We start from the raw sequence: 8,668 nt of genomic DNA, 5'->3' as shown, positions 1-8,668 counted from the left end.
CGCCTCTGATTCCCCGCCTCTGTTTCCCCATATCTGATTCCCCGCCTCTATTTGCCCACCTCTGATTCCCCACCTCAGTTTCCCCATATCTGATTCCCCGCCTCTGAATCCCCAACTCTGATTCCCTGCATCTAATTCCCCAGCTCTGATTCCCCGCCTCTGATTCCCCGTGTCTGATTTCCTGCCTCTGATTCCACGCCTCTGATTACCCATGTCTGATTCACCGCCTCTGATTCCCCACCTCTGATTCCCCATCTCTGATTCCGCACATCCCATTCCCTGCCTCTGATTCCCCGCCTCTGATTCGCCGCCTCAGATTCCCCGTGTCTGATTCACCGCCTCTGATTCCCCACCTCTGATTCCCCATCTCTGATTCCGCACATCCGATTCCCTGCTTCTGATTCCCCGCCTCTGATTCACAGCCTCTGATTCCCCAGCTCTGATTCCCCGCCTCAGATTCCCCGCGTCTTATTCCCTGCTTCTGATTCTGATTCCCTGCCTCTGATTCCCCTTCTCTGATTCCGCACATCTGATTCCCTGCCTCTGATTCCCCAACTCTGATTCCCCATATCTGATTCCCCGCCTCTGTTTCCCCGCCTCTGATTCCCCGCCTCTGTTTCCCCATATCTAAGTCCCCGCCTCTGATTCCCCAACTCTGATTCCCCACCTCTGATTCCCCAGCTCTGATTCCCCGCCTCTGATTCCCCGCATCTGATTCCCTGCATCTGATTCCCAGCCTCTGATTCCCTGCCTGTGATTCCCAACCTCTGATTCCCCACCTCTGATTCCCCATATCTGATTCCCCGCCTCTGTTTCCCCACCTCTGATTCCCCGCCTCTGTTTCCCCATATCTGATTCCCCGCCTCTATTTGCCCACCTCTGATTCCCCACCTCAGTTTCCCCATATCTGATTCCCCGCCTCTGAATCCCCAACTCTGATTCCCTGCATCTAATTCCCCAGCTCTGATTCCCCGCCTCTGATTCCCCGTGTCTGATTTCCTGCCTCTGATTCCCCGCCTCTGATTACCCATGTCTGATTCACCGCCTCTGATTCCCCACCTCTGATTCCCCATCTCTGATTCCGCACATCCCATTCCCTGCCTCTGATTCCCCGCCTCTGATTCCCCGCCTCAGATTCCCCGTGTCTGATTTCCTGCCTCTGATTCCCCGCCTCTGATTACACATGTCTGATTCACCGCCTCTGATTCCCCACCTCTGATTCCCCATCTCTGATTCCGCACATCCGATTCCCTGCTTCTGATTCCCCGCCTCTGATTCACAGCCTCTGATTCCCCAGCTCTGATTCCCCGCCTCAGATTCCCCGCGTCTTATTCCCTGCTTCTGATTCTGATTCCCTGCCTCTGATTCCCCATATCTGATTCCCCATATCTCATTCCCCGCCTCTGAATCCCCATCTCTGATTCCCGGACTCTGATTCCCCACCTCTGATTCCCGGCCTCTTATTCCCGGCATCTGATTCCGGCCTCTGATTCCCGGCCTCTGATTCCCTGCTTCTGATTCTGATTCCCTGCCTCTGATTCCCCATCTCTGATTGCGCACATCTGATTCCCTGCCTCTGATTCCCCACGTCTGATTCCCCATATCTGATTCCCCGCCTCTGTTTCCCCGCCTCTGATTCCCCGCCTCTGTTTCCCAATATCTAAGTCCCCGCCTCTGATTCCCCAACTCTGATTCCCCACCTCTGATTCTCCAGCTCTGATTCCCCGCCTCTGTTTCCCCATATCTGTCCCCGCCTCTGATTCCACAACTCTGATTCCCCACCTCTGATTCCCCAGCTCTGATTCCCCGCCTCTGATTCCCCGCATCTGATTCCCTGCATCTGATTCCCAGCCTCTGATTCCCTGCCTGTGATTCCCAACCTCTGATTCCCCACCTCTGATTCCCCATATCTGATTCCCCGCCTCTGTTTCCCCGCCTCTGATTCCCCGCCTCTGTTTCCCCATATCTGATTCCCCGCCTCTATTTGCCCACCTCTGATTCCCCACCTCAGTTTCCCCATATCTGATTCCCCGCCTCTGAATCCCCAACTCTGATTCCCTGCATCTAATTCCCCAGCTCTGATTCCCCGCCTCTGATTCCCCGCCTCTGATTCCCTGCCTCTGATTCCCCATCTCCGATTCCGCACATCTGATTCCCTGCCTCTGATTCCCCGCCTCTGATTCCCCGCCTCTGATTCCCTGCCTCTGATTCCCAACATCTGATTCCCCACCTCTGATTCCCCATATCTGATTCCCCGCCTGTTTCCCCGCCTCTGACTCCCCTCCTCTGATTCCCCAACTCTAATTCCCCGCCTCTGATTCCCCAGCTCTGATTCCCCGTGTTTGATTCCCTGCCTCTGATTCCCTGCCCTGATTCCCCATCTCTGTTTCACCGCCTTTGTTTCGCCACCTCTGATTCCCCATATCTGATTCCCCTCCTCTGTTTCCCCGCCTCTGATTCCCTGCCTCTGATTCCCAACCTCTGATTCCACACCTCTGATTCCCCATATCTGATTCCTCGCCTCTTGTTTCCCCGCCTCTGATTCCCCGCCCCTGTTTCCCCATATCTGATTCCCCGCCTCTGATTCCCCAACTCTGATTCCCCGCCACTGATTCCCCAGCTCTGATTCCCCGCCTCTGATTCCCCGTGTTTGATTCCCTGCCTCTGATTGCCCGCCTCTGATTCCCCGCCTCTGATTCCCTGCCTCTGATTCCCCATCTCCGATTCCGCACATCTGATTCCCTGCCGCTGATTCCCCGCCTCTGATTCCCCGCCTCTGATTCCCTGCCTCTGATTCCCAACATCTGATTCCCCACCTCTGATTCCCCATATCTGATTCCCCGCCTCTGTTTCCCCGCCTCTGATTCCCCTCCTCTGATTCCCCAACTCTAATTCCCCGCCTCTGATTCCCCAGCTCTGATTCCCCGTGTTTGATTCCCTGCCTCTGATTCCCTGCCCTGATTCCCCATCTCTGTTTCACCGCCTTTGATTCGCCACCTCTGATTCCCCTTATCTGATTCCCCGCCTCTGTTTCCCCGCCTCTGATTCCCTGCCTCTGATTCCCAACCTCTGATTCCACACCTCTGATTCCCCATATCTGATTCCCCGCCTGTGTTTCCCCACCTCTGATTCCCCGCCCCTGTTTCCCCATATCTGATTCCCCGCCTCTGATTCCCCAACCCTGATTCCCCGCCTCTGATTCCCCAGCTCTGATTCCCCGCCTCTGATTCCCCGTGTTTGATTCCCTGCCTCTGATTGCCCGCCTCTGATTCCCCATCTCTGATTCACCGCCTTTGATTCGCCACCTCTGATTCCCCATATCTGATTCCCCATATCTCATTCCCCGCCTCTGAATCCCCATCTCTGATTCCCGGACTCTGATTCCCCACCTCTGATTCCCGGCCTCTTTTTCCCGGCATCTGATTCCGGCCTCTGATTCCCGGCCTCTGATTCCCTGCTTCTGATTCTGATTCCCTGCCTCTGATTCCCCATCTCTGATTGCGCACATCTGATTCCCTGCCTCTGATTCCCCACCTCTGATTCCCCATATCTGATTCCCCGCCTCTGTTTCCCCGCCTCTGATTCCCCGCCTCTGTTTCCCAATATCTAAGTCCCCGCCTCTGATTCCCCAACTCTGATTCCCCACCTCTGATTCTCCAGCTCTGATTCCCCGCCTCTGTTTCCCCATATCTAAGTCCCCGCCTCTGATTCCCCAACTCTGATTCCCCACCTCTGATTCCCCAGCTCTGATTCCCCGCCTCTGATTCCCCGCATCTGATTCCCTGCATCTGATTCCCAGCCTCTGATTCCCTGCCTGTGATTCCCAACCTCTGATTCCCCACCTCTGATTCCCCATATCTGATTCCCCACCTCTGTTTCCCCGCCTCTGATTCCCCGCCTCTGTTTCCCCATATCTGATTCCCCGCCTCTATTTGCCCACCTCTGATTCCCCACCTCAGTTTCCCCATATCTGATTCCCCGACTCTGAATCCCCAACTCTGATTCCCTGCATCTAATTCCCCAGCTCTGATTCCCCGCCTCTGATTCCCCGTGTCTGATTTCCTGCCTCTGATTCCACGCCTCTGATTACCCATGTCTGATTCACCGCCTCTGATTCCCCACCTCTGATTCCCCATCTCTGATTCCGCACATCCCATTCCCTGCCTCTGATTCCCCGCCTCTGATTCCCCGCCTCAGATTCCCCGTGTCTGATTCACCGCCTCTGATTCCCCACCTCTGATTCCCCATCTCTGATTCCGCACATCCGATTCCCTGGTTCTGATTCCCCGCCTCTGATTCACAGCCTCTGATTCCCCAGCTCTGATTCCCCGCCTCAGATTCCCCGCGTCTTATTCCCTGCTTCTGATTCTGATTCCCTGCCTCTGATTCCCCATCTCTGATTCCGCACATCTGATTCCCTGCCTCTGATTCCCCGCCTCTGTTTCCCCGCCTCTGATTCCCCTCCTCTGATTCCCCAACTCTAATTCCCCGCCTCTGATTCCCCAGCTCTGATTCCCCGTGTTTGATTCCCTGCCTCTGATTCCCCGCCTCTGATTCGCCAGCTATGATTCCCCGCCTCTGATTCCCCAGCTCTGATTCCCCGCCTCTGATTCCCCGTGTTTGATTCACTGCCTCTGATTCCCGGCCTCTGATTCCCCATCTCTGATTCACCGCCTTTGATTCGCCACCTCTGATTCCCCATATCTGATTCCCCTCCTCTGTTTCCCCGCCTCTGATTCCCTGCCTCTGATTCCCAACCTCTGATTCCACACCTCTGATTCCCCATATCTGATTCCTCGCCTCTTGTTTCCCCGCCTCTGATTCCCCGCCCCTGTTTCCCCATATCTGATTCCCCGCCTCTGATTCCCCAACTCTGATTCCCCGCCTCTGATTCCCCAGCTCTGATTCCCCGCCTCTGATTCCCCGTGTTTGATTCCCTGCATCTGATTGCCTGCCTCTGATTCCCCATCTCTGATTCACCGCCTTTGATTCGCCACCTCTGATTCCCCATATCTGATTCCTCGCCTCTTGTTTCCCCGCCTCTGATTCCCCGCCCCTGTTTCCCCATATCTGATTCCCCGCCTCTGATTCCCCAACTCTGATTCCCCTCCTCTGATTCCCCAACTCTAATTCCCCGCCTCTGATTCCCCAGCTCTGATTCCCCGTGTTTGATTCCCTGCCTCTGATTCCCGGCCTCTGATTCCCCATCTCTGATTCACCGCCTTTGATTCGCCACCTCTGATTCCCCATATCTGATTCCCCGCCTCTGTTTCCCCGCCTCTGATTCCCCGCTTCTGATTCCCCATATCTCATTCCCCGCCTCTGAATCCCCATCTCTGATTCCCGGACTCTGATTCCCCACCTCTGATTCCCGGCCTCTTATTCCCGGCATCTGATTCCGGCCTCTGATCCCCGGCCTCTGATTCCCTGCTTCTGATTCTGATTCCCTGCCTCTGATTCTCCATCTCTGATTGCGCACATCTGATTCCCTGCCTCTGATTCCCCACCTCTGATTCCCAATATCTGATTCCCCGCCTGTGTTTCCCCGCCTCTGATTCCCCGCCTCTGTTTCCCAATATCTAAGTCCCCGCCTCTGATTCCCCAACTCTGATTCCCCACCTCTGATTCTCCAGCTCTGATTCCCCGCCTCTGATTCCCCGCATCTGATTCCCTGCATCTGATTCCAAGCCTCTGATTCCCTGCCTCTGATTCCCAACCTCTGATTCCCCACCTCTGATTTCCCATATCTGATTCCCCGCCTCTGTTTCCCCGCCTCTGATTCCCCGCCTCTGTTTCCCCATATCTGATTCCCGGCCTCTGATTCCCCGCCTCTGATTCCCCGCCTCTGATTCCCTGCCTCTGATTCCCCATCTCCGATTCCGCACATCTGATTCCCTGCCTCTGATTCCCCGCCTCTGATTCCCCGCCTCTGATTCCCTGCCTCTGATTCCCAACATCTGATTCCCCACCTCTGATTCCCCATATCTGATTCCCCGCCTGTTTCCCCGCCTCTGACTCCCCTCCTCTGATTCCCCAACTCTAATTCCCCGCCTCTGATTCCCCAGCTCTGATTCCCCGTGTTTGATTCCAAGCCTCTGATTCCCTGCCCTGATTCCCCATCTCTGTTTCACCGCCTTTGTTTCGCCACCTCTGATTCCCCATATCTGATTCCCCTCCTCTGTTTCCCCGCCTCTGATTCCCTGCCTCTGATTCCCAACCTCTGATTCCACACCTCTGATTCCCCATATCTGATTCCTCGCCTCTTGTTTCCCCGCCTCTGATTCCCCGCCCCTGTTTCCCCATATCTGATTCCCCGCCTCTGATTCCCCAACTCTGATTCCCCGCCTCTGATTCCCCAGCTCTGATTCCCCGCCTCTGATTCCCCGTGTTTGATTCCCTGCCTCTGATTGCCCGCCTCTGATTCCCCGCCTCTGATTCCCTGCCTCTGATTCCCCATCTCCGATTCCGCACATCTGATTCCCTGCCTCTGATTCCCCGCCTCTGATTCCCCGCCTCTGATTCCCTGCCTCTGATTCCCAACATCTGATTCCCCACCTCTGATTCCCCATATCTGATTCCCCGCCTCTGTTTCCCCGCCTCTGATTCCCCTCCTCTGATTCCCCAACTCTAATTCCCCGCCTCTGATTCCCCAGCTCTGATTCCCCGTGTTTGATTCCCTGCCTCTGATTCCCTGCCCTGATTCCCCATCTCTGTTTCACCGCCTTTGATTCGCCACCTCTGATTCCCCTTATCTGATTCCCCGCCTCTGTTTCCCCGCCTCTGATTCCCTGCCTCTGATTCCCAACCTCTGATTCCACACCTCTGATTCCCCATATCTGATTCCCCGCCTGTGTTTCCCCACCTCTGATTCCCCGCCCCTGTTTCCCCATATCTGATTCCCCGCCTCTGATTCCCCAACCCTGATTCCCCGCCTCTGATTCCCCAGCTCTGATTCCCCGCCTCTGATTCCCCGTGTTTGATTCCCTGCCTCTGATTGCCCGCCTCTGATTCCCCATCTCTGATTCACCGCCTTTGATTCGCCACCTCTGATTCCCCATATCTGATTCCCCATATCTCATTCCCCGCCTCTGAATCCCCATCTCTGATTCCCGGACTCTGATTCCCCACCTCTGATTCCCGGCCTCTTTTTCCCGGCATCTGATTCCGGCCTCTGATTCCCGGCCTCTGATTCCCTGCTTCTGATTCTGATTCCCTGCCTCTGATTCCCCATCTCTGATTGCGCACATCTGATTCCCTGCCTCTGATTCCCCACCTCTGATTCCCCATATCTGATTCCCCGCCTCTGTTTCCCCGCCTCTGATTCCCCGCCTCTGTTTCCCAATATCTAAGTCCCCGCCTCTGATTCCCCAACTCTGATTCCCCACCTCTGATTCTCCAGCTCTGATTCCCCGCCTCTGTTTCCCCATATCTAAGTCCCCGCCTCTGATTCCCCAACTCTGATTCCCCACCTCTGATTCCCCAGCTCTGATTCCCCGCCTCTGATTCCCCGCATCTGATTCCCTGCATCTGATTCCCAGCCTCTGATTCCCTGCCTGTGATTCCCAACCTCTGATTCCCCACCTCTGATTCCCCATATCTGATTCCCCGCCTCTGTTTCCCCGCCTCTGATTCCCCGCCTCTGTTTCCCCATATCTGATTCCCCACCTCTATTTGCCCACCTCTGATTCCCCACCTCGGTTTCCCCATATCTGATTCCCCGCCTCTGAATCCCCAACTCTGATTCCCTGCATCTAATTCCCCAGCTCTGATTCCCCGCCTCTGATTCCCCGTGTCTGATTTCCTGCCTCTGATTCCACGCCTCTGATTACCCATGTCTGATTCACCGCCTCTGATTCCCCACCTCTGATTCCCCATCTCTGATTCCGCACATCCCATTCCCTGCCTCTGATTCCCCGCCTCTGATTCCCCGCCTCAGATTCCCCGTGTCTGATTCACCGCCTCTGATTCCCCACCTCTGATTCCCCATCTCTGATTCCGCACATCCGATTCCCTGCTTCTGATTCCCCGCCTCTGATTCACAGCCTCTGATTCCCCAGCTCTGATTCCCCGCCTCAGATTCCCCGCGTCTTATTCCCTGCTTCTGATTCTGATTCCCTGCCTCTGATTCCCCATCTCTGATTCCGCACATCTGATTCCCTGCCTCTGATTCCCCGCCTCTGTTTCCCCGCCTCTGATTCCCCTCCTCTGATTCCCCAACTCTAATTCCCCGCCTCTGATTCCCCAGCTCTGATTCCCCGTGTTTGATTCCCTGCCTCTGATTCCCTGCCCTGATTCCCCATCTCTGTTTCACCGCCTTTGATTCGCCACCTCTGATTCCCCTTATCTGATTCCCCGCCTCTGTTTCCCCGCCTCTGAATCCCTGCCTCTGATTCCCAACCTCTGATTCCACACCTCTGATTCCCCATATCTGATTCCCCGCCTGTGTTTCCCCACCTCTGATTCCCCGCCCCTGTTTCCCCATATCTGATTCCCCACCTCTGATTCCCCAACCCTGATTCCCCGCCTCTGATTCCCCAGCTCTGATTCCCCGCCTCTGATTCCCCGTGTTTGATTCCCTGCCTCTGATTGCCCGCCTCTGATTCCCCATCTCTGATTCACCGCCTTTGATTCGCCACCTCTGATTCCCCATATCTGATTCCCCATATCT

Source organism: Narcine bancroftii, unplaced genomic scaffold (assembly GCF_036971445.1).
Source record: "Narcine bancroftii isolate sNarBan1 unplaced genomic scaffold, sNarBan1.hap1 Scaffold_158, whole genome shotgun sequence".
NCBI classification, from domain to species: domain Eukaryota; kingdom Metazoa; phylum Chordata; class Chondrichthyes; order Torpediniformes; family Narcinidae; genus Narcine; species Narcine bancroftii.
The sequence above is the reverse complement of the archived record's forward strand: the minus strand, read 5'-3'. Positions refer to the sequence as shown.